The 13,018-nt window shown below is 40.9% G+C and overlaps 1 protein-coding gene across 4 annotated transcripts in view; it reads right to left on the reverse strand.

The window, feature by feature from the left end:
- The window catches only part of LOC127513884 (neurexophilin-2), a 201,389-nt gene that overhangs the window by 85,716 nt on the left and 102,655 nt on the right, over window positions 1-13,018 (reverse strand). The window contains exon 1 of one of the 4 annotated variants that reach the window (XM_051896029.1): window positions 669-699. The exons of the other annotated variants lie outside the window; for them this stretch is intronic. The gene's annotated coding sequence lies outside the window, so the exon portion shown is untranslated. Of the gene's footprint in view, window positions 1-668; window positions 700-13,018 lie in introns of those variants that run through there. 4 annotated transcript variants of the gene reach the window in all.

Below are 13,018 nucleotides of genomic sequence, written 5' to 3' on the forward strand. Positions count from 1 at the left end.
GAGGGGCTTCATAGAGACAGGAACTAAACAGAGCGTTACTGACAGACTGGGAAGAGAGGAGCTGAACAATGGAGAATATGAGGAAAATAATCAACATTCAAGCATGAAAACACGTTCTAGAAGAGCCTAAAACCAAAATCAAGATTTTGTAAAGGAATAATATGGCCTCTTTAAAGGGACATATCATGAAAATCTGACTTTTCAAAAATCTGACTGTGTTTAAGTGCTATAATCGTGTCCCCGGTGCATCTACCATCCCAGAAAATGTGAAAAAGGACAACCCAGTAACTTTGTTTTGAAAAAACGCGCAGATTTCGCTCCACTAGTGACATAGGAAGGGGATCTTATTATAATATTATCGCCCCTTAATCTGCATGTTTCCACCCACGGCGCTGCCATTTTGTTTTCGCAAGCGAGGCAAAGCTGCAGATGAAGAAAATGTAAAAATTTTTAAGTAATGTAATGTGTTTCTTTGGTTCAGGCAGCTCCACTTTCCGTGTGCTTTCCCTTAGCCTCCATACGCTCTATTACTTTATGCTAACACAACTTGATGCTAGCACTTTATGCTAACCATTCAGAAACGTCCAGTTTCATTCTAAAAGTTGTAACTTCTTCCTGAGTCTCTCCATCAGTGTCGACTCCGGTTTGAACAATGTAAGGCTGAACACCGTTACTGACAATCCTCATTTTGGCTGCGTGAGATTCTCCAGCTTTGTTGTTGTTGAGCTGTTAAAGCTCCGCCCTCTTCTGGAAATAGGGCTGGAGCAGCAGCTCATTTGCATTTAAAGGGACACACACAAAAACGGCGTGTTTTTGCTCACACCCAAATAGAGGCAAATTTGTCAAGCTATAATAAATGATCTGTGGGGGATTTTGAGCTGAAACTTCACAGACACATTCTGGAGACACCAGAGACTTATATTACATCTTGTAAAAGGGCCTTTATAGGTCCCCTTTAAGGTCAAAGCAGACTTTATACCAATAATCAAAGGTCTGGCTGTGAGAATCTCCCACACACACTTCACATGAGCATACACTCTTACAGGATTTCTGCTCTCTAACAACAAACCAGCGGCGTCTTCACATCACAGACGGGAGTGTGGGAATGTGTGTCTCCCACACAAACACTTGCAAACCATCTTTTGACTAATTGCTGGTGTTTTTCATTGTTTGAGCCGAAAGAAGGCTGTAGATAATTGCACACATGTGCCCTTTCGTTTGCTATAGCGCTCCTCTTCTCCGAGTGTTGCTTAACCTTTAGCAAATGACGCATGACCCGAGCGGCATCCATCTATAACGGCACATCGGCATACAGAGAGAGAACATCTGTCTCAACCGCCGACGTGACTGTCAATACGACCCACCGAACATCAGGAATATCAGTCCGATCGCACAATAGAAGCACCGTAAACAGATCGCGCGGCTTTGCTTGCGTGTGCACGTGCGTTTGATGCACGGCTCCGGGCGGCCGGCAGATATAATAAAGGCTTATCGTTTGGAGGCAATTTCACAGCAGCACGCGCCTAATTGAACAGTCTGTTTCAAGCATTCTATTCTCCCTCCGACGCCGAGCCGCCGGGAACAATCTGAGAAATGACACCTTCCTCGAGTCATTGAGCAGGGCTGCGGCGACAGAAGAGCGTGAGAAGACACTCTCATCGTCTGCAGGGGAGGCTGGAGCGAGAGCAGGACAGCTAACTAAGATAATAATGGGCAGAAAGCAGCTGACGTTGGTGTGCACCATTCAGAGTTTAATTACAATGAAATTCCAGGTCAATTCCTGAATTTCAATTGCAGAAAATTTGAAATGAGGAACTAGAATTAAAATCAATAGTAATTCAAAGAAATGCATCTATTTAAATGTACTTATTTATCTTAATGTTGGCTTCACAGTCGTGTTAATAAAAAAAAAATAAAATAAAATAAAAAAATAAATAAATGAAAGTCTAAGGTTTAAGGTTTTCTAGGCCTTAGTGACAGACAATAAATAAGTAAATAAATAAAATAAATAAGTATAAAAAGTTTGAAGGTTTTATAGGGCTTACTGACAGATAAATAAACAAAAAGACTAAGATTTATTAAAATCCATAGAAGTTCAAAGAAATTCATATAACCACAAAAAAATGTCAAAAATTTGTCAATGCTATAGTTTCACAGTTTTGTTTAAAATAAAATAAAATAAAAAAGTCTAAGTTTGAAGGTTTTTTAGGGCTTACTGACAGACATAAATAGATAAATAAATAAAGTTTTATTAAAATCAATGCAAATTCGAAGAAATGTCAATTTATCAATGCTGCTTCACAGTCGTGTTAATAAAATAAAACTAAATAATAAAAAAATAATTAAGTCTTGGTCTTTCTAGGCCTTAGTGACAGACAGTAAATAAATAAACTAAGATTTAAAATCAATAGAAGTTTAAAGAAATTCATATAACCACAAAAAAAGTCAACATTTTAATGCTAGCTTCAGTTTTGTTTAAAAAAAAAAAAAAAATAATAATAATAATAATAATAAAAAAGTTCAAGTTTGAAGGTTTTTTAGGCCTTACAGATGGAAAGACAATACATGAATAAATTAAAATCAATAGAACAGTTTTATTAAAATCAATAGAAATTCAAAGAAATTCTTATAACCACAAAAAAAAAAAAAAAATTCATAACATTTGTCAATGCTGGCTTCACAGCCTTCAAAATAAAATAAAATAATAAAAAATATGAAATAAAATTAAATTAAACGGTAACACTTTACAATAAGACTCATTAGTTAAAATTAGTTAAAGGGTTAGTTCACCCCAAAATGAAAATAATGTCATTAATTACTCACGGTCATGTCGTTCCACACCCGTAAGATCTTCGTTCATCTTCGGAACACAAATTAAGATATTTTTGATGAAATCCGATGGCTCAGTGAGGCCTGCATAGCCAGCAATGACATTTCCTCTGTCAAGATCCATTAATGTACTAAAAACATATTTAAATCAGTTCATGTGAGTACAGTGGTTCAATATTAATATTATAAAGCAAAGAGAATATTTTTGGTGCACCAAAAATAACAACTTATTTAGTGATGGCCGATTTCAAAACACTGCTTCATGAAGCTTCGGAGCGTTATGAATCCTTTGTGTCGAATCAGCGGTTTGGAGCGCCAAAGTCACGTGATTTCAGCAGTTTGGCGGTTTGACACGCGATCCGAATCATGATTCGACACGCTGATTCATAACGCTCCGAAGCTTCATGAAGCAGTGTTTTGAAATCGGCCATCACTAAATAAGTCGTTATTTTGTTTTTTTTGGTGCACCAAAAATATTCTCGTGGCTTTATAATATTAATATTGAACCACTGTACTCACATGAACTGATTTAAATATGTTTTTAGTACATTAATGGATCTTGAGAGAGGAAATGTCATTGCTGGCTATGCAGGCCTCACTGAGCCATCGGATTTCAACAAAAATATCTTAATTTGTGTTCCGAAGATGAACGAAGATCTTACGGGTGTGGAACGACATGAGGGTGAGTAATTAATGACATTATTTTCATTTTTGGGTGAACTAACCCTTTAACCACATTAGTTAACATGAACTAATAATGAACTGCACTTCTACAGCATTTATTAATCTTTGTTAATGTTAATTTCAACATTTACTAATACATTATTAAAATCTGGTTAACATTAGTTAATGCACTGTGAACTAACATGATCAAACAATGAATAGTTGTATTTTTATTAACTAACGTTAACAAAGATTAGTAAATACAGTAACAAATGTATTGCTCATGGTTAGTTCATGTAATGTTTAACTAATGACTAATTTTTATTTTGCACTGTTTTAAATGTACAGTGTGCAACAATGCTGCAGATGCTTTGGCAATACGAATATAAAAACATTTGTCATGCTAATTAACCACCTTAAAACTGAAACTAGAACAGCTAGTTTGTCATTCTCATCTTTATCTATCATAAAATTCAGTCCTTCCTTCATTTTGGAAACACACACACTAACTTTATATTGCATGTTCTCTCACTGTTATTCTCTGCATCTTTTCTCTCTCGCATTATTCTAGAGTGAGAAATCTTGGTCTCTCTGTCATCACCCTGTGTTCATCAGCCCTTATTACTGTTGCACTAATTGGAAGATGAGTCCCGATTAATCACGCGCACACGCGGGCGACGGAGTCACCGAGAGACTTAATTGGGCCACCGATTGGCTGAGACTAATTGAGCATTGATGGGAGAGCATGCGTGTACGTGAGAGCGTGACAGTGACACGCCGGTCCAATTAAAACACACACACACACACACACACACTCCTCTCGTGTCTCTGCTTTAATTGCCGGTTGAAGGTTTGAACTGTTCTTCTTCTTCTTCTTTGTACTAATTGTCCGGTTTCCTTTAGCGAGGCCTGAACAACATCTAACTGCAAACACAAACACATGCTTATTAAAGACAAGCTCCGCCGAGACGTGTCGCTTTCTGCTTTTAATGAAACGAGCAGCATGTCAGGAGCATGATGGGAAGCTCTTAAAAAAAAAAAAAAGAGCACCGTTCCGCCCATCTATCAGCTGAAAACGCAAACACGACCAACAATAACCGCTAAACACAAATGATGCATTTATTGCCACAGCTATTAATAAGCTAGATGGCTTTATTAATAGACATATAACGCGCGTGTTTGAGGCTAATGATCTTACATAGCCGTCCGATAATGAGAGAGTAATGAAAAATTTAATGAAGTAAAAACATCCAGCTACTGTAGAAGAACATGATGCACTCTGGGAAACTCTACGGCTTAACTAGACGTCATCCATCACAGCTCGTGCATAAGCCAAATATTATCTGTTAACAGTATGAAGCTGTCCTCTGGAAAATAGAGCCGCATTACAGATGCATTTCTGGGTCAAGATGTGCTGTGGGGATAAAACATGATGCTTCAGACTAACAAGTTACTCCGGTGAACTTTATGCTTTTGCACTTTATCCGAGTACAAATAGTCAAGTTAGTAATGAGAGAAGAAGAAAGCGAGAGAGACAAAGATCATAATAATAAAGAGTTAGAAACTCGGAGGCAAAATACAACAGTCACACAGCAAATGTATTCTTAGATACAATTAACCCGCCACTGATGTGGGGACAGAGGCTGAAACTAAAGTGAGATTCTGAGCCATTATATATTTGCCATTATTATTAGGGGTGTTTGGTGAGTCCCTGTTATTATTGCTCATAGTTAGAGTTAGTGATGTGAACAAACTTCTGCATACAGGATTCCTTGAATCGTGTGTTGTTGAGAAGTTTTGCTGGTGCTTTACTCAGTGATCAGATGCTTCATTTTCACCTGCTGGACCAGAAAACAGCTGAACAAGATCTCACAAACACAGGCACATCTACAGACCAGAAGATCACAGAGACTCTTCTCACACTAGACAGGAAAAAAAACACCTACCCTAGCAACTACTTAGAACACCATAGCAACCCCTTAGTAACCATTCAGAACATCCTAACAACCCCATTGCAACCACCTAGAACATCATAGCAACCCCATAGCAATCACTCAGAACACCTTAGCAGCCTCATAGCTCTAGTAAACTCATAGCAACCACTAAGAACACCCTAGCAACCCCTTAGCAACCATTCAGAACATCTTAACAATCCTATTGCAACCACCCAGAACACCTTAGCAGCCTCATAGCTCTAGTAAACTCATAGCAACCACTAAGAACTCCCTGGCAACCCCTTAGCAACCATTCAGAACATCCTAACAATCCTATTGCAACCACCTAGAACACCATAGAAACCCCATAGCAACCACCCAGAACACCTTAGCAGCCTCATAGCTCTAGTAAACTCATAGCAACCACTAAGAACACCCTGGCAACCCCTTAGCAACTACCCAGAACATCCTAACAACCCCACTGCAACCACTTAGAACATCCTAATAGGCCCATTGCAACCACCTAAAACACCATAGTAACCCCATAGCAACCACTCAGGACATCCTAACAACCCTATAGAAACAAATTAGAACATCCTAACAACCCCATAGAAACCACCCAGAACATCCTAACAACTCTTTAGCAGCCACTCAGATAACCCTAGCAACCCCTTAGCAACCACTCAGAACACCTTAGCAGCCTCATCGCCCTAGTAAACTCATAGCAACCACTAAGAACACCCTAGCAACCCCTTAGCAACCATTCAGAACATCCTAACAACCCTATAGAAACAATTTAGATCATCCTAACAACCCCATAGAAACCACCCAGAACATCCTAATAACTCTTTAGCAGCCACTCAGATCACCCTGGCAACCCCTTAGCAACCACTCAGAACACCTTAGCAGCCTCATTGCCCTAGTAAACTCATAGCAACCACTAAGAACATCCTGGCAACCATTTAGCAACCACTCAGGACATCCTATTCCTAAGAACCCTATAGAAATCACCCAGAACATCCTAACAACCCCACTGTAACCACCCAGACCAACCTAGCATCTCTTTAGCAACCACTCAGAACACCCTAGCAACCACCTAAACACCCTAGCAACCCAATAACAACCATCCAGAACACAGTAGGAACCGCCTAGCAATCATTCAGTACACCCTACTAACCCCTTAGCAACCATCCAAAACACCCTAGCAATCACTCAGAAGAACCCTAGCAACCGTCCACAGCAGCATGATGGCGGTGAGTTCTGTACAGGTGAACATCACTCACAGGTTCTTCAGCTCCAGTTTGACAGTCTTTAAGAAACAAAGAGCATCTCAGTCAGTGATCTGTAATAGAGAAACTCATCAGTTTTCATCTCTTCATCATAATTTAGTCTCACTGACAGAAACGACTTACTGCAGCGAGTTTAAAGACAGAGCTTTATCTTCATGAGAATGAACAAAACAAATAATGATGCTGAACAACACAATGACTTTCAAACTCAGATCAGACTCTCGTCACCTGATGTCCAAAAAACATCTTAGACAACAAGAAACCACGTCACAAAAAGTGTGCTGTCACTCATCTAATAATACACTGTTTTATCATAAACTGGAACTGACAGATGAACATTTCCAATTAAACAAATCCAAAGTATTTCAGAGGGTTAATAATTATAATTCTGCTCCTGCAAGCAACATTTACAGAAGAAACCCAAAGCCGACTGCTGGCGCTCTTGATGGAGTCTGGATCTGTCTGGATCCGTTCAGTCAGGCTGAGAATGAACATCAGTCGCTCAAACTCTCGCCGGGACCGTCTCTCACCCGCTCCGCCACCTGCTCCTCGCCCAACAGAATGAGCGCATAATGAGAGGAAGAATAACAGAGGCGAGAGGGGGGCGGCAATGTGGCTTTGTGGGGCAGTTGACGTCCTCCAACGGCGAATGAGAAGATCTGTCACTGGCCATTGGCGTCTGGATGATCCCGTTTACTGCCAAGAGCTCTGGAGGAGCAGAGCCAAATGAGAGTTTAACATTTACTGAAGAAATCTGAGCGAAGATTGCCACCATGATGCTGAGGTGTTTTCAACATGTTGCCATGTGAGTGTCCTGAGTGGGTGTTATAGCACTGAGAGTTTGCCTGTATAACTATAGGAATGTCCTGAAATGCTCCTGATGTTGAGCCGAATATATCCAAAAGTATTTGTGTGCTGCATTCACGGTGTTAACACAACAGGGACATTATCTGCTGCTTCTGTCGGCTGTAGGTGTCTGTGCTGGTAATGGTCTGTTCAGAGGAACTAGTGTGACACACTGGAGCAGTAACTGAACATGATGTCAGGGTGGAAATGCCAGAGCAAGTGTTTAAGTCGATAACAATCCAGAGAACTGCAGCTTTAATAAGAGGACACACACACACACACACACAAGCACACACACACACACACGAACACACACACGAGCACACACACACACACACAAGCACACACACACACACGAGCACACACACACACACACACGAGCACACACACGAGCACACACACACACACACGAGCACACACACACACACGAGCACACACACGCACACACACACACACGAGCACACACACACACACACACACACGAGCACACACACACACGAGCACACAAACACACAAGCACACACACACACTCACAGACTCATACACACGAGCACACACGCACACACACACACCCACACACACGAGCACACACACACACAAGCACACAAACACACAAGCACACACACACACTCACAGACTCATACACACTCACGCACACACGCACACTCACACACTAACACAAACACTCACACATGCACACACATACACACACACTCAGACTCTCACACACACACACACACTCAGACACTAAGACTCGCACAGACATCCACACACTAACACAAACGCTCACATTCAATCACACACACACACACACACACACACACTTACACTAGCACACATCCACACACACTCACTCACACACTCTCTCTCTCTCACACGAGCACACACACACACACACACACACACACAAGCGCACACACACACACGAGCACACACACGAGCACACACACACACACACACGAGCACACACACACACGAGCACACACACACACACAAGCACACACACACACACACACGAGCGCACACACACACACGAGCACACACACACACACACACACACACAAGCACACACACACACACACACCCACACACACAAGCACACACACACACACACACACGAGCACACACACACACGAGCACACAAACACACAAGCACACACACACACTCACAGACTCATACACACGAGCGCACACGCACACACACACACACACACACACACACGAGCACACAAACACACAAGCACACACACACACTCACAGACTCATACACACACACGCACACTCACACACTAACACAAACACTCACACACACTCACACATGCACACACATACACACACACACACACACTCAGACTCTCACACACACACACACACTCAGACACTAAGACTCGCACAGACATCCACACACTAACACAAACGCTCACATTCAATCACACACACACACACACACACACACACTTACACTAGCACACATCCACACACACTCACACACACACTCTCTCTCTCACACACACACACACACACACACACACACACTCACACACTTACACTAGCACACATCCACACACACTCACACTCTCACACTCACACACACACACACACACACAGCCCTAATGAACTACATCAGGTTTTCACACCCTCCTCCTCACAGTCAGTTGTCATTGTGTGTGTTTGTGTGTGTGTTTGTGCGTCTGTGTGCAACTACGTGATAAAAAAACAAAGCAAACAGCCAGATGAGAATTTTCGCACCACCTCAAATCAACACGAGCGGAAGATCCTCGGCCCTGCGAACATCAGAAGAGTTTGAATATTTTCACGGATCATTCGCCTCCACCAGTCGAGGGAAATCAGGAGTTAGCGCTCTGGAACAACTTTATATTTTTGGATTCAGTTTTGGAGTAATTGATCATCAAGACCATCATTCCACTGAAGTTCAGCTGTGCCACGTGACATGAAAAATAATAAAGATATATGACATTTCAAATCCAGATGAGCAGAAACACATTTCCTTTGACACATTCAGGATAAATGACATGAATCCACTGGAGAATCTGTCATTACATCACATGTATGTAATATGAGATGAATAAAGAACCTCGAACTTTATAATCATCTTCTGAAACTCACTGCCGTGGACAGACAATCTCCTGTTATGAATCTTTGTGATGTTTTTTTCTTTTTAAAGCTTCATGAAATTATTTCTATCACAGATAAAAAAAATGTAATTGCAACTTTTTATCTCACAATTTTGAGGAAAAACATTTGGGGAAAAAAAGATAAAAACTTGCAATTCTGATGTAATTTGCAAATAAAGGACAATTTCGACCTTTTTTCAGAATTGCGAGTTTATATCTCACAATTCTAAGAATAAAGTTAGATTGGCAAGTTATAAAATCATAATTGCAAGAAAAAAGTCAGAATTGTAAGATAAAAAGCTGCAATTACCTTTTTTATTCTGTGGTGGAAACAAGCTTTCATAAATTACACCTTTGGAAAAAACATGAGGGTGAGTAAATAATAACAGAATTTTAATTTCTGGCTGAACTATGTGTGTGTGTGTGTGTGTGTGTGTGTGTGTGTGTGTGTGTGTGTGTGTGTGTGTGTGTGTGTGTGTGCGCGCACAGAAGAGAGTTGTGTTTGACCTTTGCTGTGCTGTAGAGGTGGCGTCTCTGACAGTGTGACAGAGAGACCAGCAGCCGCAATATAATGGATGAGCTCTCTCAAGGTTAACACCTCTCTCGCTCTCTCTCCTCTTCCTTCCTTCTTTCTATCATCCCTTTCTTTTCCTCCTCACTCACTGCTGTTGCTTCTGTACTGGCCTGGTTTTCCTTTTTACTTTTTACCTCTTCCTTGTTTTTTTGACCTCACACCCCCTCCATCTCGACTGCTTCCTTTGATGCACAGATTTCGCTTGCAACTCGCATTGCACTAATGCATTCAAAGCAGTAAACATTTAATCAGTTCATGCATTCCCTGGGAATCGAACCCATGACCCTGACGTTGCTAGCGCCACGATCAACTGTTTGCGCTACAGGAAAGTTCTGAATTTAGTATTCAGAAGTACATCTTCATAATCACATTTGACAATACATTATTAATGTGGTAATTTACCTATGCATAAAGCACAGTGATGCTGCCACAGAATGATTAACATATTCATATATAGGCTGAACTCAGGCCACGTTTTGTCTTTAAGATCAACTCAATAACTAATAATGTGTTTGACAGATATAGTATGTCATACTGTAGGTCATGTCTCATTTTCACAACTAATATTTTTGTTTTTTGTTGTTGGCTGATTGATCTACTGAACATACATTCAGCAGGGTCTAAAACTAATATATAAATTAACTTTTCTGCAACTGAAAGAGATAGATGAGATAGATTTCTTGCTCAATGAGAACAATTTATGCACTGAATTTGGTGACTGTAGGTAAAGCTAACCTCCCCTCCATCACTTCAGTCAAAAGGTGGCGCTATAAAGCCCCTCCTCCCTGCCCGTTTCTAAGGCTTTGCCCATGTCTACTGATGTGTGTGTCAAGTTTCAAGCAATTTGAAGCATGCTAAGAGTCTCAAAAACACCAAAAAGAATATTTGTTGCTATGGCAACAGTATTTAAGATATCAAGAATCCTTTCGCATCTGTTGTGTCTTGACATTCTGACGAAGTCTGAAGCAAATCGGGTGAAAATAAGAGGGAGATTTCAAAGCATTTTGAAAGTGACACACTTCCTGCTGCCAGTTGGTGGCGCTATGACTTTGACTCACAATAGCCACATCCATGTGATCGGCCTCCTTCAATGAACATACAGCTGAAGTTTCATCAAAATCAATCAATGTATGCAGAAGTTATAACACACTTCCTGTTTCCATTTTTTTCGCCTTAATTTCATTTCAACACCACGGCCAAACCGTTCAAGATATCAAAAATACGCTCGCAATTTAGCATCATCAATATCTTGACTTCATGCTGACCGAGTTTGGTGGCGATCGGATTAATCGCTTAGGAGGAGTATATCAAATTCCAGAGCATGCATTTTTCAAACAACCCATAATAGCAGACTTCCTGTTGGGCGGAGCTAATGACTTACAGTGCAGAAGTTGTTCGGCCCAATGAGATCTATAAGTGTATGAAGTTTGGTTACTGTAGGTGAAACTATGAAGTTAGGTGAAAAGGGGTGCACTACAGACCCACTCAAATATAACCATATAAAAGGGTGTGCCAATGTCAACAATGTGTTAATCTATTGCACAACAGCTGATCGTTTAGTCATTAATTGCATTGTTAGCGCCATTGCTAAGCGTCGTTCTAGGCTAGCTGTGAGTTAAAGCCGCTTGCGTCTGTGACAAACAACATTCATTGCTCATCCATCATAAGTGCCAAACTTAGACATTCATTACAGAGTTTGCCGATCTTTGCTGTTCTCCTCGCCGCTTTTCACTTAATCTCTCTGGAGAACCGCGCCGCCCTTTTTCTGCCGCTACTGATGCTGGAAAGATGCTGAACAGCAGTAAAGGAAGCACTACATTAATTAAATGCAGAAATTTGCCTCACTCTATTTTGTTGCTGAGAAAGAACTGCTAAGATTGATGAACTTCTCTGAGATTCAAGAGCGCTCCGCTAGTCTCAAATCGGAGCTTAATTGAGATGGAACGTCTATTAGGTGAGCCGCATACATTACAGTGTCAAATCTCTGTATTCTAATCTCGCCTCCCTTATTTTTCCACTTCACTCTTTGGCTCTGAAAGCTCACGCCTTCTTTATATGCGGCGGTGAGGTTAAGGCACGTGCCGTGTGATGAACATGCTCTCGGGCGCAGGGGTCACAAACACAGTCTCCTGAGACTGCAAGGGCTTCGTCTTTGGCAAGGTTGTTTTCTTGAGGAGTAATTCGCCACTGCCTGATTCAAACTCGTCTGAAGGAGGATGATCCTGACCAGGGTACTTACTGGAGCTTTACCATTTATTTTTACATTCACTAGCACTGAAGTACCACAGTGTACCATGGTACTACTGGATTTTTTTGCACGCAGACCAGTGTAGTAGTTAAGGATTCTCAGAAAAAAAGGGCAGGCCATATTTCACCCTACACTCTAAAAAATGCTGGGTTAAAAACAACCCAAGTTGGGTTGAAAATGGACAAACCCAGCAATTGGGTTGTTTTAACCCAGAAGTTGGGCTAAATGTTTGACCAACCTGCTGCACAGTTTTATTTAACTCAACTATTGTTTAAAAATTACTATATGGCTTGCTTAAAATGAACACAAAATAGGCTGGAAATATTATTTAACATATTAAGCACGCAACACAGTAATTTTTAAACAATAGTTGAGTTAAATAAAACTATCCGGCAGGTGGGTCAAAAATTTAACCCAATTGCTGGGTTTGTCCATTTTCAACCCAACTTGGGTTGTTTTTAACCCAGCATTTACACTTGAAAGAAAAAATAAGAAATGTT

Source organism: Ctenopharyngodon idella, chromosome 6 (genome assembly GCF_019924925.1).
Source record: "Ctenopharyngodon idella isolate HZGC_01 chromosome 6, HZGC01, whole genome shotgun sequence".
NCBI classification, from domain to species: Eukaryota; Metazoa; Chordata; class Actinopteri; order Cypriniformes; family Xenocyprididae; genus Ctenopharyngodon; species Ctenopharyngodon idella.